This window comes from Elephas maximus, chromosome 4 (genome assembly GCF_024166365.1).
Source record: "Elephas maximus indicus isolate mEleMax1 chromosome 4, mEleMax1 primary haplotype, whole genome shotgun sequence".
NCBI classification, from domain to species: Eukaryota; Metazoa; Chordata; class Mammalia; order Proboscidea; family Elephantidae; genus Elephas; species Elephas maximus.
In genome coordinates this window covers 20,884,851-20,910,769 of record NC_064822.1, presented here as the reverse complement: position 1 = coordinate 20,910,769, position 25,919 = coordinate 20,884,851, and the positions used below count along the sequence as shown (strand labels likewise).

The 25,919-nt window shown below is 39.0% G+C and overlaps 1 long non-coding RNA gene across 1 annotated transcript in view; it reads right to left on the bottom strand.

Annotated features, from left to right (window-relative positions):
* Window positions 1-25,919, bottom strand: part of LOC126074874 (uncharacterized) — a 120,392-nt gene that overhangs the window by 54,658 nt on the left and 39,815 nt on the right. The window contains exon 2 of the long non-coding RNA XR_007517034.1: window positions 9,368-9,508. This is a non-coding gene — a long non-coding RNA (uncharacterized LOC126074874). The remainder of the gene's footprint in view (window positions 1-9,367; window positions 9,509-25,919) is intronic.

Here is a 25,919-nt window from a genome sequence, read left to right as displayed (position 1 = left end):
AGGCAAGTGGTCTTTGATCTTCATTAGTAAGTGCTTCAAGTCCTCTTCATTTTCAGCAAGCAAGGTTGTGTGATCTGCATAGCACAGGTTGTTAATGAGTCTTCCTCCAATCCTGATGCCCCGTTCTCTTCAAATAGTCTGGCTTCTCGGATTATTTGCTCAGCATACAGATTGAATAAGTGTGGTGAAAGGGTACAGCTCTGACACACACCTTTCCTGACTTTAAACCACTCAGTATCCCTTTCTTCTGTCCAAACAACTGCCTCTTGATCTAAGTACAGATTCCTCATGAGCACAATTAAGTTTTCTGGAATTCCCATTCTTCCCGATGTTATCCATAAATTGTTATGATCCACATAGTCGAATGCCTTTGCATAGTCAATAAAACACAGGTAAATATCCTTCTGGTATTCTCTGCTTTTAGACAGGGCCCATCTGACATCAGCAATGATATCCCTGGCTCCACATGTTCTTCTGAATCTGGCCTGAATTTCTGGCAGTTCCCTGTTGAGATACTGCTGCAGCTGCTTTTGAATGATCTTCACCAAATTTTGCTTGCATGTAATATTAATGATATTGTTCGATAATTTCTGCATTCGGTTGGATCACCTTTCTTGGGAATAGACATAAATATGGATCTCTCCAGTTGGTTGGCCAGGAAGTTGTCTTCCATATTTCTTAGCATAGATGAATGAGCACTTCCAGCATTGCATCCACTTGTTGAAGCATCTCAATTGATATTTGGTCAATTCCTGCAGCTTCGTTTTTTGCCAATGCCTTCAGTGCATCTTGGACTTCTTCCTTCAGTACCATCAGTTCCTGATCAAATGCTACTTCTTGAAATGGTTGAACGTCGACTAATTATTTTTGGTATAACAACTCTATGTATTCCTTCTTACTTCTTTTGATGCTTCCTATGTCGTTTAATATTTTCCCCATAGAATCCTTCACTATTGCAACTTGAGGCTTGAATATTTTCTTTGGTTCCTCAGCTTGAGAAATGCTGAGCGTGTTCATCCATTTTGGTTTTCTATCTTCAGCTCTTTGCACATGTCATTATAATACTTTACTTTGTCTTCTTGAGCCGCCCTTTGAGATCTTCAGTTCAGCTCTTTTACTTCATCATTTCTTCCTTTTGCTTTAGCTGCTCGACGCTCAAGAGCAAGTTTCTAAGCCTCCTCTGACATCCATCTTGGTCTTTTCTTTCTTTCCTGTCTTTTCAATGACCTCTTGCTTTCTTCATGTATGATGTTCTTGATGTCATTCCACAACTCTTCTGTCTTTGGTCATTAATGTTCAATGTGTCAAATTTATTCCTGAGATGGCTTCTCAAATCAGGTGGGATATACCCAAGGTCGTATTTTGGCTCTTGTGGACATGCTCTGATTTTCTTCAGTTTCAGCTTGAATTTGCCTATGAGTAATTAATGGTCTATTCCACGGTCGGCCCCTGGCCTTGTTCTGACTGACGATATTGAGCTTTTCCATCATCTCTTTCCACACATGTAGTGGATTTGATTCCTGTGTGTTCCATCTAGTGAGGTCCATGTGTATAGTTGCCGTTTATGTTGGTAAAAATTGTATTTGTAATGAAGAAGTTGTTGGTCTTGCAAAATTCTATGATTTGATCTCTGGTATTGTTTCTATCACCAAGGCCATGTTTCCAACTACCAATCCTTCTTTGTTTCCAACTTTTGCATCCCAATCACCAGTAATTATCAATGCACCTTGATTGCATGTTCAATTAATTTCAGACTGCAGAAGCTGATAAAAATCTTCAGTTTCTTCATCTTTGTCCTTAGTAGTTGGTGGGTAAATTTGAATAATAGTTGTATTAACTGGTCTTCCTTGTAGAGGTATGGATATTATCCTATCACTGTACTCAGGATAGACCTTGAAATGTTCTTTTTGACGATGAATGCAACACTATTCCTCTTTAAAGTTGTCACTCTCAGCACAGTAGACTATATGATTGTCCAACTCAAAATGGCCAATACCAGTCCATTTCAGCTCAATGATGCCTAGGATATTGATGTTTAGGCACTCCATTTCATTTTTGATGATTTCCAATTTTCCTAGATTCATACTTCATACATTCCATATGTCATTTACTAATGGATGTTGCAGCTGTTTCTTCTCATTTTGAGTCGTGCCACATCACCAAATAAAGGTCCCAAAAGCTTTATTCCATCCACGTCATTAAGGTTGACTCTGCTTTGAAGAGGCAGCTCTTCCCCAGTCATCTTTTGCATGCCTTCCAATCTGGGGGTTTCCCTTCCAACACTATATCAGACAATGTTCCACCGCTATTCATAAGGTTTTCACTAGCTAATTCTTTTTAGAAGTAGGCTGCTGGGTCCTTCTTCCTAGTCTGTCTTAGTCTAGAAGCTCAGCTGAAACCTGTCCTCCATGGGTGGCCCTGCTGGTATCTGAATACCAGTGGCATAGCTTCCAGCATCACAGCAACACAGAAGCCCCCACAGTACGACAAACTGACAGACACACAGGGGTGGAGGTTTGTATATATATATATATTTATATGCTTCACTGGTTTTCCTTCTCTAGAGAACCCAGCCTGAGATAATACACATGATGGAATTGTCTCAGGCTGGATTCTCCAGAGAAGCAAAACCAGTAATGTGTATAAACATATATAGAGAGAGATTTATATCAAGGAAATGACTCACACAGTTGTAGAGGCTAGAATATCCCAAATCTATGGGTGAGGATAGAGGCTTCTTCTGATTCACGTAGCCAAAGGGGCTGGCAAACCCAAGATTGGCAGGTCAGAGAGAGCAGGGTTTTTTCTCACAGGCTGCAAAGGCCAATGAATCCAAAGATTAGTAGGCAGGACTGCAGGTAATCTGCTAGCTCAAGTTCCAAGAACAGGAGGTCAAATGAACAGGAGCCAGCTACAGGATCCAACACCAGCAAAAAGTGCCCAAGCCTTGCCAGACTATCAATTTATATTCAGTGCAGGCCACATGCCCAAGGAAACTACTTTTCAACCGATTGGCTACTCACAACAGATCCCATCATGGAAGTGATCACATAATATCAAATCTCATCATGTATGTTTTCACTTCATAAGACTGCTAAACCACTGAGAATCATGGCCTAGCCAAGCTGACACATAACTTTAACCATCAGTTTACCCCTTGTCAACTTGGCACCTGTACACATCTCCTGAAACCATACATAATCTCTTAATAAAGACAATTGTAACATCATATTTGCACCTAACACGATACAACAAACATACATACAAAGCAGAAATACTCATAATAATTACAGTCCTCATTTCTGCAACTGGTCAAGTGGTCATAACTGGTATTTAGAACTACTTTCTTCCAGCACTCATTCTGTATTCCCTTTGCCTTCAGCAAGCACCTCAGCTGGTCGTGGCTCTTTGCCTGGTGGGGTGACCCAAACCTTCACTCCTTAAGGGTCTGGGCCATTAGTAGTCATGCTAGAATTGGGTTGCTGTAGTTTTCCCATGACTTTAATCACAGGGCTTGGTAGCACTAAGAGATGCCCTAAGGGATCTCCTGCACTTCAGACATACTCTTCTTTACCTCCGTTATGTAATATCAATCCCATTTCCCCTTGGTAATCAGGATCAATCACACCAGCCAGTATGATAACTCTCTTCTTTGCATGTTGATCCAGAGACATAAGGAGCCCAAAGTGGCCAGGTGTCATTCTTAGCTTCCAGTTCAATGGAATCAGTGATGTATATCCAGGTGGGAGCATTCTTCCCTTTCAAACTAAGACCTCTAGACCTGCAGAGCATAATGTCGAAGGGACAGGAAGCAAAAATCTTGTGAGTGGGTCACTAGGGGTAATAGTGAGTGGTGTCATTCCTATTACCATCCCTTGATTCCTGGACCCATGAATTCTGGCTATGGGAAAAACAACACCATATATTGGACACTGGCTTAGAGCATATACAGCCTCCTGGAGAACATTGCTCCAATGCTGCATGGTACTGCCACCTATCTGGCACTGTAATTGTTTCTTTAGAAGGCCATTTCATCGTTCTATCAAGTCAGCTGCCTCAGGATAATGCAGAACATGGTAAGATCAGTGAATTCCATGAGCATAGGCCCACTGGCATACTTCATTTGCTGTGAAGTGAGTTCCTTGATCCAAGACAATGGTGTGCGGGATACCATGATGGTGGAAAGGCATTCTATAAGTCCAAGAATGGTAGTTTTGGCAGAAGCACTGCATGCACGGAAAGCAAATTCATATCCGGAGTGTCTATTCCAGTAAGAACAAAAAGCTGCACTTTCCATGAAGGAAGTGGTCCAATATAATTGACTTCCCACCAGGTTGCTGGCTGATCACCTCAAGGAATGGTGCCATATCAGGGACTCAGTGTTCGTCTCTGCTTCTGGCAGATTGAGCACTCGGCAGTGGCTTTAGCCAAGTCAGCCTTGATAAGTGAAATTCCATGTTGCTGGGCCCATGTGTAACCTCCATCCCTGCCACTGTGGCCACTTTATTCATGAGCCCGTTGAGCACTGACGGGAGTAGCCGGGGAAAGAGGATGACTAGTTTCCATAGAACAGGCACCATCCTATCCAGTTGATTGTTAAAATCATCCTCTGTTGAGGTCACCCTTTGGTGAGCATTCCCATGAAAACCAAATATCTTCATTTCTTTGGCCCATTCAGAGAGGTCTATCCACATACTTCTTCCTGATAAATCCTTGTGTCCGTTTTCCAATCATGTTCCTTCCAAGTCCCTGACCATTCAGCCAAATCATTGGCCACAGCCCACGAATCAATACAATCTCATATCGGGCCATTTCTCCTTCCAAGAAAAGTGAACAAACAGGTGCACAGCTAGAAATTCTGCCCATTGGGAGGATTTCCCTTCACCACTGTCCTTCAGGGAGGTCCCAGAAAGAGGCTGCAGTGCTGCTGCTATCCACATTGGAGTGGTGCCTACATATCGCGCAGAACCATCTGTAAACCAGGCGCGAGTTTTGTCTTCAGTCAACTGATCGGAAGGATCTCCCCATGAAGACATAGGTAAGATTGGGAGATGGAAGTTAATGTAACAGGATTGGAGACCATGGGCCTTTGAGCCACTTCCTCATGCAACTTGCTTGTGCCTTCAGGTTCTGTTCAGGCCCAATCTAGTATATACAATAGCCTTTTAATGATGGAATGCTGCTGAACAAGTCCAGTTTTATGACTCTGTGGATCAGACAATACCCAGTTCATGATGGGCAGCTCAGGCCGCAGGGTAACTTGGTGGCCCATGGTTAAAGGTTCAGTCTCTACTATGGCCCAGTACCAAGCCAAAAGCTGATCCTCAAAAGGAGAGTAGTTATCTGCAGAGGATGGCAGGTCCTTGCTTTAAAATCCTAAGGGTCTGTGCTGTCATTCACCAAGAGGGGCCTGCCGAAGACTGCAAACAGCATCCCTATCTGCTGCTGACACTGCAAGCACCATTGGATCAGCTGGATCATATGGCTCAAGTGGCAGAGCAGCTTACATAGCAGCCTGAACCTGTTGCAGAGACTTGTCTTGTTCTGGGCCCCAGTCAAAACTAGCAGATTTTCAAGTCTTTTGATAAACAGGCCAGAGTAGCACACACAAATGAGGAATATGTTGCCTCCAAAATCCAATGAGGCCCACTAGCAGCCAGACGCAACAACTTATCCTTCACTTTAGGAGGAATATCTCAACAGGCCTCACACCAATGAACCCCTAGAAATTTCACTGAGGTGGAAGGTGCCTGAATTTCTGTGGGATTAATTTCCATCCACTAGCTTGAAAATATTTTACCAATAAATCCAGAGTCATTGACACTTCTTCCATACTAGGTCCAATCAGCATAATGTCATCAATGTAATGGACCAGTGCGATGTACTGTGGAAGGGAAAGGCAATCAAGTTCCCTGTGGACTAAATTATGCCATAGGGCTGGAGAGTTGATGTAGCTCTGAGGTAGGCAATGGAAGGTGTATTGCAGGCCTTTCCAGCTGAAGGCAAAGTGCTTCTGATGGTCCTTCGAAACAGGTATGGAGAAAAAGGCATTAGCCAGATCTATAGCTGCTGCATACCAAGTACCAGGAGATGTACTAATTTGCTCAAGCTATGAAACTACATCTGTAACAGCAGCTGCAATTGGAGTCACCACCTGGTTAAGTTTTCAATAATCTAATGTGATTCTCCAGATCCATCTGTTTTTTGCACAGGCCAAATAGGCGAGTTGAATGGGGATGTGGCGGGAATCACCACCCCGCATTCTTCAAGTCCTTGATGGTGGCAATAATCTCCGCAATCCCTCCAGGAATGTGGTATTGCTTTTGGTGTACTATTTTTCTAGGTAGGGGCAGTTCTGATGGCTTCCATTTGGCTTTTCCTACCATAATAGCCCTTACTCCATTTGTCAGGAATCCAGTATGGGTGTCCTGCCAGTTCCTGAGTATATTTATTCCAATTATGCATTCTGGAACTGAGGAAATCACTACAGGATGGGTTCAGGAACACACTGGACCTACTGTGAGACGAACATGAGCCAAGACTCCATTAATAGCCTGACCTCCATATGCCCCAACTCTGACTGGTTGGTCACAGTAACATTTTGGGTCTTCTGGAATTAGTATTAGTTCAGAGCCCAACCCCCCCCAAAAAAAACAAAAAACCCATTGCTGTCAAGTCAATTCCAACTCATAGCGACACTACAGGACAGAGTAGAACTAACCCACAGGGTTTCCAAAGAGAGCTTGGTGGATTTGAACTGCTGACCTTTTGGTTAGCAGCCAGAGCTCTTAAACACTACACCACCAGTGTTTCCAGTTCAGAGCCAGTATCCAGTAATCTCCAAAGAGTCTGATTATTTCCTTCTACCCAATGAACAGTCACTCTCATAAAAGCCTGTAGATCCCTTTGGGGAAGGCTGGAAGAAAGATTAACAGTATAAATTTTTGGCAGTGTATTGGAGTCCTTCCTCAAGGGGACCCAACCTCCCCTTCATTCAAGATGTTGTGGGTCTTTAAACTTGCTCAAACCTGCAAACTGATTGAGGGGCTGTGACTCTCTGTTTTGGCAATTCAAGTTAAACTGCTGTTCACCTGACCTAGAATTCATCCGTTTGTATAGATCAAGTAAGTATTTAGTAGATTTCCTATCTATTTCACTCCTAGGGACACCATGACTAAGAAGGCAATGGCATAAGTCCATAAGAGTCAGACTATTCTGATTGTTGCTTTGACTTCGCTGTCCATTACTATAACCATGCCCTTCTTGTCTTTGTCTATTGAGGGCAGTCACTTGGCCCTACTGCCACGGGGTCCAATCTGCCTCATTGTATTCCAAAAAAAACAAACCCAGTGCCGTCAAGTCAATTCCAACTCACAGAGACCCTATAGGACAGAGTAGAACTGCCGCATAGAGTTTCCAAGGAGTGCCTGGCAGATTCGAACTGCCGACCCTTTGGATAGCAGCTGTAGCACTTAACCACTATGCCACCAGGTTTTCCTCTCATTGTATTAGGTGTCTTAATTCAGTAAGGGCAGTTCCCACTGTCAAATCTGATTTACATAAAATAGCTATCACAGCAGTCTTCAAGGATGGTGGAGCTCCCTCCACAAATTTATTCCTCATAGTTGTGGTAAAAGGTGTGTCTTCTGGACACTGCATGTGTGGGTCTGTGGGTCTAACCTGACAAATCCACTCTAACATACCAATTTCCCTAAGCCTTTGGATACCTTCTTCTATGGTATACCAAGACAGGTCTGGTACTTCAGCTTGATTTAGTGTAGGCCACCTCGTAATCCATGCTTCAGCCCCTGAACCAAATAACCTATTAGATCCTTTCCTAACTTCTCGAGCTGAAAACATTGAATGAAGAATCTGTGCTTAGTGTATCCATATCAATAAACTCAGACCAATCCATCTTTATGTTCCTTGCACCATTATCCCACACCTTTAATAGTCATTCCCACACATATTTCCCAGGTTTCTGTTTGTACATATTAGAAAAGTCAAGCAGTTCTTTTGGAGTGTAGTGTACCTCCTCTTGGGTCACACTTCATACTTCACCTTTTGGGGCTCGCTGGGACTTAAGTCTAGTTATAATTCTAGAAACCAACATTAGTGGTGGGAAAGTATTTTGAGAATGTTCAGAATTTTCTTGTAAAGAATCTGCCTCAGGCAATACCCTGGGCAATGACTCAGACAAGGACTCTTTACACAAAGCTGGGCCAGTCTCATTAGACAGGAGTGGAAGGGCTAATGATTTTCCTGGGCAGGATGGTTTAGCAGACAAACACGGAGTAGTCTGTTCAGACGGGAGCTATAGGGCTGGTTCTGTTGGCGGAAGTGATTCAATGGAATTTAGGGGCTCAATGTCTACAGCTTCCTGATTATCTGCCCAAATGTTCCCATCTCAAGTTTCAGGATCCCATTTCTTCCCAATCAGTGCCCTCACTTTAACTTCAGACACCTCTCAAGGTTGGCAGTTGAGTTGGCACTGTAATTCAGCCACTCTTACAATAAGACTCCGGGCTTGGTTTTTAGCAATATCAGCTCTGTTGTTACAAGAAATAAGGCTTTCTTTAAAAGCACAAGTGGAAACATTGAGGTCATTTATATGGCACTTGAGCTTTGACTCTGAAGCCCTGACAGCATCTCTTTCTTTCACCAGTTTATCTAGGGAAAGTGGGACCAACCAAGCAGCTTCTTTATACTTCTCATTCCAACAAAATTGTATAAAGGTATCACACATGCAATCACCCAGGGCTTCACCTTTCACCAATACCTGATCTATTACTGGTGATATTTTGCATCACGCCATGGATTAGCAGTGGTCTCTTTACTACTGGGAGCAGAATGACCAATATCTTTAAGACTAATCAGACTTGAGAACCAATTCAGAAAACTCATTCTTACAATTTTGTTTCCCTACAACCACACTGGGTTCTCTAGAGAAGCAAAACCAGTAACACATATAAATATATACATATAGAGAGAGATTTATATCAAGGAAATGATTTATGCAGTTGTAGAGGCAGCAATGTCCCAAGTTCATGGATCACGATAGAGGCTTCTTCTAATTCACGTAGCCACAGGAGCTGGCGAACCCAAGATCAGCAGGTCAGAGAGCAAGGCTCTTTCTCACAGGCTGTGAAGATCGATGAATCCCAAGATCGGCAGGCAAGAGGCAGAGCCAAGATGGCAGAATAGACAGATGCTTCCATTGAGCCCTCTTTATAACAAAGACCCGAAAAAACAAGTGAAATGAGTATATTTGTGACAGACTGGGAGCCCTGAGCATCAAAGGCAAGCTTAGACAATGAACTGAGGGGCAGGGGGAGGAAGAGGCCATTCAGAATTGGAGAGGAGTTACCGGGCCTGAATCACGGGGAGCCTTCAGGTACCATTCCTGGAGCCGCGGCAGCAGCAGTGGCAGCGGGCTGGTACTAGTGTTTGGCGACAGTTTCCTCAGGGAGAAGCAGCCAGCCACACAGCCCACTCATACCTCCGGAACCTGAGGAGAACAGTGCACTCTCAGTAAAAGTTAAGTACTTGCGTATATTTTACCGCACCTCCCCCCACCCCCAAGCCGGCTTCAGTGCCTGAATCCCTGGGCCTGAGATAGACCGTGGTGAGCACCTAGAGCCATCCTCCCGGCCTTGGGGAAGGAAAAAATTTGCAAATGGGGGGAAAAGATAATTTGCAAGCTCCATTAACCTGGGGAGCTCAGGACAAAAGCGGCTCCTGTCCAGGTATAAACCATCTGTGAATCTTGAGCACCTTTCCCTTCTGCATGGACCTGTGTAGGCCTATTTTGGGAAAATGGGCCCTTGTTGGAAAACTCCAACCATTTCAGCTGTGCGGTGGAGAGGTGGGTGTTTGACATTCGACATTGCTTTGGTTATTAAACAAGGTCCTCACCTACCCACAACAGGGACCTAAGGACTGGTAGCTCCACTCAGGTCACCCAGCCACCCACGACAGGGGTCCAAAGATAACGGGTACCTCCCAGTCCTTACAACCAAAAACTTTGGGTGCCCATGGTCCCTCTGCAGAACCCACCCACCAGTACACTCTAGGGAACAGAGATGCATTTTCTTCAGAAACACTTGGGGGTTGGTTCTCAGCCCCCTGCCTTGTTTAGAGCGTGACCCCCAGCTGCAATCAGATACCAGTATATACGCCAATCACCGCTGCCCCTCTAAGACTGTAGGACAGAGCCTGTACCACACACTTGATATCAGCTACCTGGAAACCTGAGCTGAATTCATACAAGAAAACTGAATGGACTCCTAGACTGATATACCTGATAACAGCTCTAGCCAGCTGGGGACTGGACACCAAAGCTCCACAGGTGAAAATAATCAAGCTAGCTCACTCAAGCAACCCATAGGGGTATACCAAAACAAAACAAAGCAAGCAGCTATGACACCGTAAGCAAGCATAAACTAATACAATAACTTATAGATGGCTCAGAGACAACAGTCAATATCAAGTCATATAAAGAAATAGACCATGATCACCTCAACGGGCTCTCAAAACAAAGAATCAAGGGATCTTCTAGATGAAAGTGCTTTCCTGGAATTACCAGATGCAGAATACAAAAGTTTAATATACAGAACCCTTCAAGAGATCAGGTAGGAAATGAGGCAATACACAGAACAAGCCAAGAAACACACAGATAAAGCAACTGAAGAACTCAGAAAGATTATTCAGGTACATAATGAAAAGTTTAACAAGCTGGAAAAATCCATAGACAGACAGCAATCAGAAATTCAGAAGGTTAACAATAAAATTACAGAATTAGATAACTCAATAGAAAGTCAGAGGAGCAGAATTGAGCAAGTAGAAGCTAGAATTTTTGAACTTGAAGATAAATCACTTGGCACTAATATATATGAAGAAAAATCAGATAAAAGAATTTCAAAAAATGAAGAAAACTTAAGAATCATGTGGGACTCTATCAAGAGAAATAACCTACGAGTGACTGGAGTACCAGAACAGGGAGGGATAACAGAAAATACAGAAAAAATTGTTGAAAATTTGTTGGCAGAAAACTTCCCTAATATTATAAAAGATGAGAAAATATCTATCCAAGATGCTCACTGAACTCCACATAAGGCAGATCTTAAAAGAAAGTCACCAAGACATATCATAATCAAGCTTGCCAAAACCAAAGATAAAGAGACAATTATAAGAGCAGTGAGGGATAAAAGAAATGTCACCTGCAAAGGAGAGCAAGTAAGAATAAGCTTGGACTACTCAGCAGAAACTATGCAGGCAAGAAGGCAATGGGATGACATATTTAAAAAATTGAAGGAAAAAAATTGCCTGCCAAGAATCTATCCATCAAAACTGTCTCTTAAGTATGAAGGTGAAATTAAGACATTTCCAGATAAACACAAGCTGAAGGAATTCATAAATCCAAACCAAGATCGGCAGGCAAGACTGCAGGTAAGCTGCTAGGTCAAGTCCTAGGAACCAGGGGTCAGATGGATTGGAGCAGGCTGCAGGTTCCAGCATGAGAAAAAAGCACCCAATCCTTGCCAGACTATCCACTTATATTCAATGAAGGCCACATGCCCAAGGAAACTCCCTTTCAATTGACTGGTTACTCACAGCAGGTCCCATCATGGAGGTGATCATATAATATCAAATCTCATTATGGATGTTATTACATCATACAACTGCCAAACCACTGAGAATCATGGCCCAGCCAAGTTGACACAAAACGCTAACCATCACAGAATACTACGCAATGATAAAGAACAATGATGAATCCAACATTTCACAACATGGATGTGTCTGGAAGCCATTAGGCTGAGCAAAATAAGTCAGTCACAAAAGGACAAATATTGTGTGAGACATTCTTTGATGGTTACAAGTGTAGAGAGGGAGATGGAGTAGAAATCACTAACTAGATAGTAGACGAGAGTCAACTTTGGTGGAGGGAAGACAACACACAATATAGGGGAAGTCAATACAACTTGACCAAAGCAAAGGCATAGAAGTTTCCTAGACATATCCAAACACCTTGAGGCACTTAGTTACTGGGGCAGGAGAATGGGGACCATCATGTGGGGGACTTCTAGTTCAATTGGCATAACACAGTTCATAAAGAAAATGTTCTACTTTCCACCTTGGTGAAGTAGCATCTGGGGTCTTAAAAGCCTGCAAGCAGCCATCTAGATGCATCTATTGGTCCCATCTCATCAGGAGCAAAAGAAAATGAAGAAAACCAAAAACACAAGGAAATTATTATCCCAAAGGGCTAAAGGACCACATGAACTACAGCCTCCACTGGTCTGAGTATAAAAAAACTAGATGTTGCCCAGCTACCACCAATGACCGCTCTGACAGCTGTGACAGAGATCACAACAGAGAGTCCCGGACAGAGCAGGAGAAAATGTAGAACAGAATTCAAATTCACATTAAAAACTCCAGACTTACCGGTCCGACAGAGACTGGAGGAACCCCTGAGACTATGGCCCTTGGACACCCTGCTAACTGAGAACTGAAACCACTCCTGAAGCCCACTTTTCAGACACAGATTAGACAGGTGTATAAAACAAAAATAACATACGTGCTCCTCAGTTCAGTCAAATATATGAAATCAAATAGGCATCTCCTGAACAAAAGCAAGATGAGAAGGCAGGAAGGGACAGTAACTGGACGAATGGACACAGGGAACCCAGAGTGGAAAGAGGGAACGTGCTGTCACATTGTGAGGATTGCAACCAATGGCACAAAACAATATACGTATAAATTTTAAAAAGGAAAAAACTGTTATATTAAAAAACTGAATAGATAATTGTCATGGAGAATAGATGGACATAATCCCTAGAAAATGGTAATTAGTATATTTGAAAGATGACAAATAAACGGATCAGAAAATAAACAAAAATTTGAGAAGCACTGGCCTACACTTCTTACTAGGTATGCAACTTAGGGCAAGTTATAGGAACACTTAAAGATCTAGTTTCTTCTTTGAAAACTGTGACTAATAATGGCAATAATGGCATCTAGAGCGTAGTATTATTGTGATAATTAAATTAGATAATGCTACTGAGCAATCACTCAGTAAAGTCTAATGTATTCAGGTTTTCATCTATCTCAGGTTTGCATATTCATAATTTTTTCCAGTATATTTCTTATAGAATTATATTGGCACCCCACCCTGATAAATTAAAGTTTGTTTAATTCAGGTGTCTCCCTAAGTGTAAGCTACAAGAAAAACAGAAATAAATTAGTAATGCCATCTTGCATTCATTTAGAGTACAAGGTAATACTTGTTTTTCAATGAGCCTCAAAATATTTCTCTTCTAAATACTGTATTTCTATTTTTGTAAAATCAAAGAAGTAAAATAAAGAATTTAGTTTGAAAAAAATTTTTTTTAATTTATATTATCACCTCAGAAACACGTTTATCTTTAAAGCACTTGATTGGCTGGGAGCCTGGTGCCCATCCTTAAAAGGAATAGGGAGGTGTTAATGCCAGGAGAAGGTGAGAAAGGGCCATGGCTGGTGGTCTCTCGGAGGTAACATATATCAGAGTGAGAACTTGGCTCACTGCACGTGTATCTTACATGGCCAAGGTGGTAGCTATTTGAAGAGGGAGACAAGACCAGGGCAGAAGCTCAGAGTACAAAGTGGAAGCTACCAAATTCATCCCAGCTTATTTTAATGTGACTGTTAATACTACTTCATGAAAAAAAAAAAAATCCAGGATAAATGCTAAACCAAATGGGGAACTGGGGCAAAATGCATAAACTGATCCTATTCAAAGGTAACCGGCATTCATTCACCCTTCCTATCATCTTCTCTGCAACAATCACATTAAAAAAAAAAAAACTCATTGCTGTCGAGTCAATTCCGACTCAGAACGGCCCTATAAGATAGAGTAGAACTGCCTCATAGGGTTTCCAAGGAGCAGCTGGTGGATTCATACTGCTCTTAGCCACTGTGCTACCACGGCTCCAACAACCATATAGATATTAAAATTTTAATTCTTTTTTATTTCACACAACCTTAAGTCTAAAATACTCCTGAGTGAGCAACCATTACAATTAGTCTTTGTATACAGTTGATCAAAATATATCACAAATTCTAATAATTTTTATATATAAAATGTACAATTTTACTAGACTCGTGATTCTTGATGAGATCAGTGAGGCTTTTTTTTTTCTGCAAATACTTCTCTCGATGACTGTTATATTTCCAGAATGAGACATTAATTCCATTCCTGTTTTCCATTTTTATCTACATAAACACTGAGTAAACTTGCTCACATAAAAGAGCAGATGTGAATTGAAGAGTTTCAGTCCAACAGTGTCACTCTGTTCGTTAAACTCTTTCCAAGTTAAACACTAAAATGTCTGTAGTGATCTACAATCACAAACTATTTTTAAACAATTTGTCATTTAACACCTCCTTGCATTTTGACGAAAGCAAAGAACCAAAACTACCTAGCTTGTGACATAAGTTATCTTTGCCAATTTCTGGGAAGTATACCAAAAGGTTTTGCCAAAATACATCATGACCTAATTATACCTGTTTTTTCTTTTATAGGCATCTTGTTCATCAGAGATGATATCCAACAGGCAAGGTAAGCACAGTGCTTGTCTTTCTTACCAGGTCATCTGCAGTAAGCAATTTCACATTCTCCACCACATCAAAGATTCTGCTTCTGTATGGCTGGCATTTGTCTCTCTCTCAACCCCACAGCACTTTCCTACAGAAACAAAGCCTGTTTTCAAACTTACAATTCTGGACAGTAGCAGATGACCCGGTAAGTAAGGTAAGCACGGCCTTACTTGTTTTACTTACTAATCTGTAGTGAATAATTTTACATGTGAAGGTAAACACCGTGCTTACCTTGCCTATAAGCTCATTCACTTTTGTTGCTCAATATAACTCATTATGTAAATTTAGATACAATTGGGGTAAAAATGACCCCATAAATTATAAATTTCACATTTTGGGGTTTATTTTCCATCATCTGTGGACAGTGACCTATGTATTTGTGCCAAAGTTCTATTTTCCTGGTCATCTCAAAGTGACATAAAAAGAAAGAAGGTACCTGAAAATTGCAATATAAAGTTGGATTAGCAATTTCTTTTCGTAGTTGAAAATGATTAAGTTTATAACCGTGCCTTTGACAGAATTAGAAACAGTATAACAACATGAGGGGAAGGAATTAATCATAATTAAAAGAATTCAGTTTTCTAAATTTCAGGGTTTTCCTGATTACATTTTATCCAATCCAAGACTTTTAAGAGTCTGACTTAATCTACCATGTAGAAATTAACAGCAAAAAGAAGAGAGATATTGGGATTCCAATATGGGATTTATAAAAAAATATATATTGATTACACTGAGTGTAGTATTAACAGTAGAATCCACAAAATTGTCATATAGTCTCAGTTAAGAATATCATACGAATAAATAAATAAACAAGCAGAAAAACGTTTGGTAAGTGATAAGCAGCAGATTAGTATCTATATTAAAAATAAGTATATCCACTCCTGGGTATATACTCAAAAGAACTGAAAGCAGGAATGCAAAGAGGTATTCGTACACCAGTGTTCACTGAAGCACTATTTACAATAGCCAAAAAGCAGAACCAACCTAAATGTCCATCAACAGATTAATGGATAAACAAAATGTGGGACATATATACAATGGAATAATAGTCAGCCACAAAGAGAAATGAAATCTTGATACATGCTACAACACAGGTGAGCCATGAAAACATTATGCTGAATGAACTAAGACAAAGACAAAAGGACAAATACTGTATTATCCCACTTACATGAAATATCTAAAATAGGGGAGTGTATAGAGACCTAAGTTAATTAGTGGTTACTAGGGAAGGGGGGAAGAAGGAGGAGGGGAGGACTCATTACTTAGAGGGAGCTGAGCTTCTGTTAAGGGTGATGGAAAACACACAGTGGTGATGGTTAAACAAGATGAATGTAATTAACATCACTGAGCTGTACATGTAAAAATGTTGAATGGCAAATGTTTTGTTAAAAAAAACAAAAATGTTTTGTTATTAAGTACAATAAAAAAAAAGCACACAAGTGAGTATGTATCTGTGGTAGCCAGTTTCCAAGATGGCCCCCAATAATCTTTGCCCCCTGCCATTCATGGCCTTGCGTAGTCTCCTCCCATACTGTGTCAGAGTTGGTCCATATAACCTCTAGGATACAGTAGAAGTGATGGTATGTGACTTTCAAGGCTAGGTCACAAAAGACATTACCACTTCCACCTATCTGTCTTAGATCACTCACTCTGGGGAAAGCCAACGACCTGTTGTGAAGACATGGCAGCAGCCCTATGGAATTGACTTCAAGTCAACAGTTAGCACCAACTTGCCAGCCATGTGAGGGAGTCATCTTGGAAGTACATCCTCCAGCCCCAATCGAGATGACTCCAGGTGACTCCAGCCCCAGCCAAGATCTTGGCTACAACTTAATGGAGACCTAAAAGCAGAACTGCTCCAAAGATACTCCCAAATTCTTGATCCACAGAAACTGTGTGACATAATCAATGTTTTTGCTGTTTTAAGCCACTTAGTTTTGTGATAATTTATTACACAGCAATAGATAATTAATATTGTATTCAATAATCTTTTAGCAAAAGTTAATGACAATGTTCTTCATAGAAACCTGAATAAACACTCAGGAAAAAATACAACAATAACTTACTTCCAACATATCTTTCTTTTACTTAAGATGTGACATTGATCTGTTGGAATAAACTTAGAACTTTAAAACTTTTTTGAAGTAACACAAAATTTGTAACTGAGACACAGAAATGAGAACACTCATCTCGTTCTTCCTTTATATTAGAAATAGAAAAAATATAGAAAGGCCATGCATTAAGACTCATTAATATTTCTCAGTATATTAATTGTTAATCTTGAATATTTTACTTCTAAAATAAATGATAGAGGCAGATAGATAAGATAGACAGATGATGGATGGATGGATGGATGGATGGATGGATGGATGGATGGATGGATGGATGGATGGATGGATGGATGGATGGATGGATGGATGGATGGATGGATGGATGGATACATACATACTTACATACATAGACAGAGAGACAGACAGACAGATAGATATAGGTAGGCAGGTAGGTAAGTAGGTAGATAGGAAGGAAGGACACAGAGGCTGACCATTCATTTGTCAGCAGATGAAATAAAGTGCTGTTATCTTCCCTTTTTCTTCTTTCTTTCTGTGCTTTGCTGTCCTGGAAGTCTCCCAGAGGAGTAATATATTCTTTGACAATTGTCAGAGGGTGCAAATGACAAACTCATTAAATATTGCCATAGCTCCTGCCACGTCATTCTGTAGTATATCAGTATTCAGATCACCTAAAAACAGCCCAAAATATTCTGTCTAATGCCATACTTTACTTCTAACAAAAATATGTAGAGTCAGGAAAAGAAGTAAAGCCCTCCTACAGGTTTATGGTGGCTTTAATTATAGGAGATTTTGAACATCAACTCAGCATTTCAAATTATCCCTTTGATTAGCATCCTGAAGGATCCTGTACCACGGGGCAACGCACTATAGTAAGATTCCTTCCAGATAGATGAGACATGCGCCTCTCTTTTGTAAACTGGGAGAATGTGGACTGTGAAAGGGGGGTGGAAAAGGAAAATCAGCATGACCTCCAGGCAGACAAATTTTCAGGCTGGTTATTTTAAAAGAGTACTTAATCGTCTTGAAGCCATTCATGACTTGTATCTCTTGGAAAGTTTTCATGTACCCCAGGGGTATTGGAAAGTTTTCATGTACCCCAGGGGAAAGTATACTAAAATTGAAGAGAGGTGACATAAGCACAGGGAAATAGATTCTGCCTCAATTTTTTTTTCCTCACCGAGCATTTTTGTTTCCAGCTTATGCAGCTCAATATTACCAGTTTATGCAGCAGACCACAATAAATTTGGTGATATCTGCTAACTACATACTGAAACACTATTTTAGGTCACTCCTCTTCTAAAATTTACATTCTAGATCCTTGATGACTGTCTCTTTACCCTCAGATTGTCCAGTTTTTAATTTAGACACACTGCCTTTTATAGAACAGTTTTTCTATCATCAAAAATGTCCTATGTCTATGAGAATGCAATTACCAAAGGAATAATGAGATTTCTCAAATGAGTTGAAAAGTTTCCATTTAATTCCTAAAAGAGCATGGGACATCGAAGAGAATTCAAAATGAGTGAATTTTTTTTTTTTTTTTTTTTGGTTCTTGGGTTAGTTTTCTAGAAATTATTTTATAGGGCAGAAATTGCAGATCAATATCAAAATAGTACAAGGTCAGATTAATGAGCACTATGATTTTCGAATGAACTTTGGTTTCTTAGGAAAGCAGTAACAGATTATGTTAACCATCTTTTCAGATGGTGGCAGTTTTCTTTATGTCAGCAAGGTTTTAGAATCACAGATGCTCTTATGATTCACAGACTTCTGAATCATAGTTCAGAAGTCCCTGTGTGTCTTGTAGTTCACATTGCCCTCTTAAGCATCCCCATGTTGGAAATGCCTGAGGCAAAGAGCTTTGAAGACTTGTTCGAGCTAGTTCCTGGCAGAGCTGAGACTAGAATTAGGCCCCCTGACTTCCATTATACAACTTTCCTACTACTTCATGCTGCCTCTCTGCCTGTTTACAAATCATAGCGAGAATGTAGAGATAATCCCAGGAACATTTTTATAACCAGGACATATGCAGCAAAACAGTTTTTATTTAACACCACTGGATTTTATCTGGCTGTAAAGGTTTGACTTCACAATTGGTTATATAAGGCAATGAAAGTACATGATTTCATTTACTTTTCTCTCCACTTTAATGTTCCACTCGCCATTGCCAAAGCTGAGTACTCATTACTAGTAACTGATTTACACACTGTGCCAAAGCTTGAAATATTAGGCAATTAAAATTGTACCTTCCTTAAAGCAATGTGGGCATGCAAAATTATTACACTCTTCCAAGAGCACAAACATATCTTAATGAGGGAGATATTATTGAAAAATATATGGTACTAATAAGTAAATTCCGATCAAAGAAAATGAACTACAAAAAGAAAAAATACTATATGTGACACATTGTCTAATTTATTGCAATTTATAACATTAACAATGCCTCGTTTTAAGATTTACCTCTATCATCAGGCAATAAAAGGAAGGTGCACTCTCATTGTTGATTAAATACACACGTGTTTAGGCTACGAACAACGTACAGGAAATAGCTTACTTGGCTTCACATACACACGTCAACATTGCCAAGAGGTGGCAGCCAGGAGCATGGAAATGACTGGCCATGTACAATCTCTACAATACAAAATGCTAGGAGCATAGAAAAAGAACAGTCACCTACTGAAGTTAAAAAAAAAAAAACTAAGCCCATTCCAATTGAGTTGATTCTGACTCATGGCAAACCCATGTGTTACAGAGTAGAACTTCTCCACAGGATTTTCTTGGCAATAATCTTTATGGATACAGATTGCCAGTTCTTTTTTCCTTGGCACCCTGGGTGAGTTTGAACCACCAGCCTTTTGGTTAGTATCCGAGAGCAAATTATTTGCACCTCCCAGGGACCTACTGAAGTTGAGAGAAGCACAAATAAGATGTAAGTGGCCAGAATCAATTTAGAGACAATAATGGAAGAGGTGATCATTTGCTATTTTAAAAATAATTACCAAGATGGTTGAACAACATGATAAACATAATGCCACTGAAGCGTATATGTGAAGGATGCTGAAATGGCAAATGTTTTGTTACACATATATTTACCACAATTTTTTTAAAAAACCAATTCAAAGCCCTGGGATAAGCCAACAGCCGTATTAATTAATTGGCTCCTAAGTTTTTTTAAGTCTGCAGTCTTGACAGGGTTTAGGTGAAACACCTTGTTTCAGTTCTACTCAGAAAGCTGACAGGAGGAAATCATGGAAAGGCCCACTCACTCACATACCTGGCACCTGGGCTGGGAAAACTCAAACAGCTGGTGACTGGAATAGCTGGAGTTCCTTTGGCATCTCCCTATATATCTATGTGACCATTTTAGCATGGCAGCTTCAGGGTAGCCGAAGATCTTATAGGACAGTTCAGTACTCCAAAGGTGTGTATGCCAAGACAAAGGGCCAAGCAGAAACACTATTACCTTTTTTGAACTAACCTTGGAAGTAATACATTGTCACTTCAAACATATTTTATTGGTCAAGGAATTTACAAATTTTTTTATCTACATTCAGGGGAAGAGAAGGGAACATAGTCTCCACAACTCAACAGAAGAGTGTCAATTTCTTGTACTAAGAAGAGCATGTGACCATCTTCGGAAAATCCAATGTGCTACAACTTCTACCCTAGTTTGTTAAGAATTTTTATTATGAAGAGCTGTTAAAGTTTGTCATATACCTTTTCTGCATCTATTGAAATGATCATATGGTAACGTTTCCTTAGGCTATCATAAAAGTGAATTCTATTGATTTATTGTTGTAATGTTAAACCAGCTTTGAATTCCAGGGTTAATCACTTCCTGGTCATGATGTCAGTCTTTATGAAAAACAAAACATTTGGTTTTGTTAATTTCCTCTATTATTAGTCTTTCTTCTGCTTCATTGATATTTGCTCTTATCTTTATTATTTCCTTCCTCCTATGTACTTTTTTTTTAATGTACTTTGGATTTAATTGGCTGTTCTCTTTTTTGGCTTTTAAGGTAGAAACTTAGATCATTGGTTTCATGCATTTCTTCTCTTCATATACAGGCATTTAAAGCTATAAATTTCCCTTTAAGAACTATCTTAGTATCCCACAAATTTTAATATGTTATTTTTTCATTATCATGTAGTTTGAAATATTGTCTAATTTCCCTTATGATTTGAACTTTGACCCATGGATTATTTAAAAGTGAGTTCTAAACAAAAAAATTATAAATGCATTACTTAGCTGTTTTCTAGTTGCTTTATCGCTATTGATTTCTAATTTAATTCTACTGTAGTCTCAGAAAATATTTTCTAATATTTCAATGTTTGGAAGTTGATTGAGACTTATTTTATGGCCCACATAAGGCCTATCTTAGTGAATAACCCATGTGCCCTAGGAAAATGTGCATTTTGCAGTTGTCATATAATGTTCTAATGTAGTCCCTGGGTGGAGCAAACAGTTGAAGTGCTTGGCTACTAGCCAAAAGGTTGGCAGTTCTAAACCACCCAAAAGCACCTAGGAAGACAGGCCTGGCAATCTTCTTCTGAAAGGTCACAACCTTGAAAACCCTGCACACTCGGGGTCACCATGAGTTGGAATCACCATGGCGACTAACAAAAACAACAACAACGTATGTCCACATATTCTACAAATGCCCATAGGCCAATTTGGTTAACGTGCTCGTTCAAAACTTGTATGCCCTTATTTTTATCTAGATGTTTTCTCAGTTGCTGAGAAAGGAGTCTAACAATTTCCAGCTATGACTGTGGATTTGTTGATTTCTCCTTTTAGTTCTCTTAGGTTTTATTTTATGCTTTTTGATGTTGTTATTTGTTGTAAATATTTTTATAACTTTTATGTTTACCTGAGGAATTGATCCTTTTATCATTATGAAATGTCCTTTTTAATCTCTTAATACTCCCTGAAGCTTTCTTTTGATTGCTATTTGCAGGCCGTATTTTTCCTTCCTTTTACTATTTATCTATCTGTGTCTTCATGCTTAGTGTGTTTCTTGAAGACAGGGTATGCTGGGATTTGCTTTTTTACTCATGCTGACAATCTCTGCTTTTTTGATTATTTGGTACTCTTCCCTTTAATGTAATTATTGATGTGGTTGGGTTTAAATCTCTCACAGTTATTTTTTTTTCCTATTTATCTCATCTATTTTTATACCACCATTCCTTCTTTCACAATTTTTTTAGGTTTAATTGAACATTTTTTAGCATTTCAAATTAATTTTTCTATTAGCATATTGATGGCATGTTTTTGTGGTTTTTCTAATAATTATAATATCCATCCTGACTTATTATTATCTATTTATAATTAATATTTTACCATTTCATGTAAAATGTAATAATTTTGCAACAAAATAATTACATTTGTACTTTTTTAAATATTTTACATTTATATACATCATAAGGCTCATATTATAATTTCAGATTTTTGCTTTGAACAATTGCTTGTCTTTTAAAGAAACTAAGAATTAAAAAAATAGTCTTCTATATTAACCTATGTTACCATTTCCAGTGTTCTTCCTTCCTTCTTGTAGATCCAAATTTCAATTAGTAGCTCTTCCCTTCAATATTAAAGTTTTCCTATAAGAATTTCCTGTAGTGCAGGCACGATGGCAGTAAAATTTCTCAGCTTTCCTTTATCTGAAGATATCTATGATTCATCCTCGTTTTTGAAGAACATATTTGTGGAAATAGAATTCTTGTTGATACATTACTATTTTAGTTTTATCACTTTAGTGATTTTGTTCCATTGACTTCTGGCTTCCACTGTTTCTCATGGGAAGTTGATCATAATTACATTTTGTACCTTTAATATAATCTATCTTCTTTCTCTTGCTGTTTTCAAGATTTCATGATATTCATGGGTCTGTAAATTAATGTTTTTCACCAAATTGGGAAAGAATTAAGCACTTCTATGCTATGCTTCTTCCTCTAATTCTGAGATTCCTATTGCTCATATGTTAGATCAAAGGATTTTTCCCATCACTTACGAAGTTTCTACTCATTCTTTAAAAATATTTTTCTCTTTCTTTTTCAGATTGGGTAATTCCTATTAATCTGTCTTCAAGCTTACTGACCCTTCCTTCTGTTGTCTACAATTTGTTTCGAACAACTGATTTTTTGATTGAACTTTACAATTCTATAATTTCCTTTTGGTTCTTTTAGTAGTTTACATTTTTCAGATGAGTTTTTCCTATCTATTCACTTATATACTCCTTTATGTCCTTGAAGATGTATTAAATAGCTGCCTTGAATCCCTGTCTACTAATTCCAATATCTGGGTCAGCTCTGAGTCTGCATTTATTGCCTAGCTTTTTCTTGACTATTGATCACACTTTCCTGTTCTTTCATATGTCTAGTAATTTTTATTACAGATATTGTAGAAACTCTGGATTCTGTTACAATTCTTTGAAGGGGGTTGTGTTTGTTGTTGTTGTTCTAGTGAGCAGTTAATATACAGACTAGTCCCCTTGAACTGGGGGGAGCTTGGTTTTATACTTTGTTAGGACTTTTGTTTGGAAAACCTAAGGTGTTTAGAAAATGCCTTTAACTTGGTGGGACTCAAACTCCATACTGTCTCTCCTTTGTTGATAAGTTGATGAATACATAACTCGGTCCTTTCAACATTTCAGCTATTGGATTTTGTTTGGTTCCTTGGAATGTCCCCCCTTTCTCACCATCACCAAAATTATGGATCTGGTAGGAATTTATATGCAGAATTAGATCCTTCCTTTCCTAAATTTATTTCCTCAGTTTCCAGGATCTTATTTCTGGCAACCCCAAACTTCAACCTCTGACATTTCCAGTCAATATGACTCTGCCATCTTCTTGATCTCTAGTCCACTGTGCTGCATAAACTAAGGCGTAAACTCAATGGGAAAGCCATATGCATATTAATCTAACTCAGTGTAGTTTCCTGTTAATGAGGATCAATTCTTTTCCAGTCTCTGCCTAATTTTGTTCACCCGTCTGATACCCTAAAATGGTCGTATTTTTTAAAAAATTTTGCACAGAGTTTATAAGTTTCATCTATGTGAGGGTTATTCCAATGCAAGCTATTCTGTTAATACTTGACTGGAACTCCCACTTCTATAAATATATCCCTTAGCTATAATTATAACTTTAAACAAGATGTTGAGATAAGAATATCTTGAAGCATTGATTATAACAGTAAAAGACCATGAAAAAAATCTAAATTTTCGTAAACAGGGGACAGTGTTCAGGCAACATGGTCCATCAGATACTCTAAAGGACTTCCTGCTTCAATAAAACTATGTTCTGCATAAAATATAGTATTAAGAGCTTTTCTAAGCTCACGGGGGTAAGAGAGAGAAAACCGTGAGCTAAAACATGAGCAGGGAATTAGAAAAAGAAATACATTAGGTTGGGTTCCCCCAGAAACAGACCTTAAGCTGGAATCCACATACTAAAGGAAGTATTATTAATGAGAATCAGAAGATAGAACAAATAATAGGTTTAGGGCACCAATGACTTCATATATTATAATATCAAATACAGAAGACAAGAAAACTATGTATAAAATGTTTTAAAAAATGAAAAATAGAATCATAAAAAGCAAGCAAGTAGCAAAAAACTCTTTAAAATTACTATGCTTTTAAAAGGAAACAAAAAGAACTTTATAAATAAAAATATGATTGTTAAAATTAAAAAAAATCAAGGATGTGTGAAACAGCAAATTAGGCACAATGAAAGGAGATTTGTGCAATAAATCTGAAAAATAATCCCAAATACAGGACAGAGAAACAAGGAGATGAAAAATACATAGTGAAGTTAAAATGTGAAGGAAAAAATAGAGAGTCTTCACATACATTTAATTGGAATAGCAGGTGCACAGAGCAGAAGAAAGACAATATTAATTATTGCTGTTGAGTTGATTCTGACTCATGAGGAACCTGTACATGGACCAAGAGGCAGTCGTTCAAACTGAACAAGGGGATACCGCATGGTTTAAAATCAGGAAAGGTGTGTGTCAGGGTTGTAATCTTTCACCATGCTTACTCAATCTGTATGCTGGGCAAATGATCCAAGACAGGGGCATCAGAATTGGAGGAAGGCGCATTTAACAACCTGTGATATGCAGATGACACAACCTTGCTTGCTGAAAGGAAAGAGGACTCGAAACACTTACTGATGAAGATCAAAGACCATAGCCTTCAGTATGGATTACACCTCAACATATAGAAAACAAAAATCCTCACAAGTAGACCAATAAGCAGCATCATGATAAACAGAGGAAATATTGAAGTTGTCAAGGATTTCATTTTACACAATCAGCGCCCATGGAAGCAGTAGTCGAGAAATCAAACGATGCATTGCATTGGGCAAATCTGCTGCAAAAGACCACTTTAAAGTGTTAAAAACCATAGATGTCACTTTAAGGACTAAAGTGCACCTGACCCAAGCCATGGTGTTTTCAATTGCCTCATTTGCATGGGAAAGCTGGACAATGAATAAGGAAGATTGAAGAAGAATTGATGATTTTGAATTATGGCACTAGCAAAGAATATTGAATATACCATGGACTGCTAGATGAACAAACAAATTCATCTTGGAAGAATTACAGCCAGAATGTTCCTTAGAAGGGAGGATGGGGAGACTTCGTCTCATGTTCTTTGGGCATTTTATCAGGAGGGACCAATTCCTGCAGAAGGACATCACGCTTGATAAAGTAGAGGGTCAGCGAAAAAGAGGAAGATCCTCAAGGAGATGAATTGACACAGTGGCTGCAAAATGGGCTCAAACATAACAAGTGTGAGTATGGTGCAGGACCAGGCAGTGTTTCCTTCTGTTGTACACAGGGTTGCTATGAATCAGAATTGATTTGATGGCACTTAACTACAACAACAATGCATATAAAACACTTAAGAAACACTTCCAAATACACTAAAACATCTTAAACATAATAATACAGTAATAATAAAAGTAATTATATAAGGTACTGTACTGGAGAGAATCTGTGTGTATGTGTGAAGCTATAGATACATACTGTAAAAAACATTAAAGAAACAGTTCTTAAAACAGTTTCAATAGAATAGAAAAAAGATCATAATTAAAGTTAACATTCTTGTTCCATTGATATCTTGCATACCAGAAGGTGCATTTGAGAGTTAACATCATGATAACATTAATAATTGGATGATGCAGGAGAAGATGGCTACTGTTGAAGAT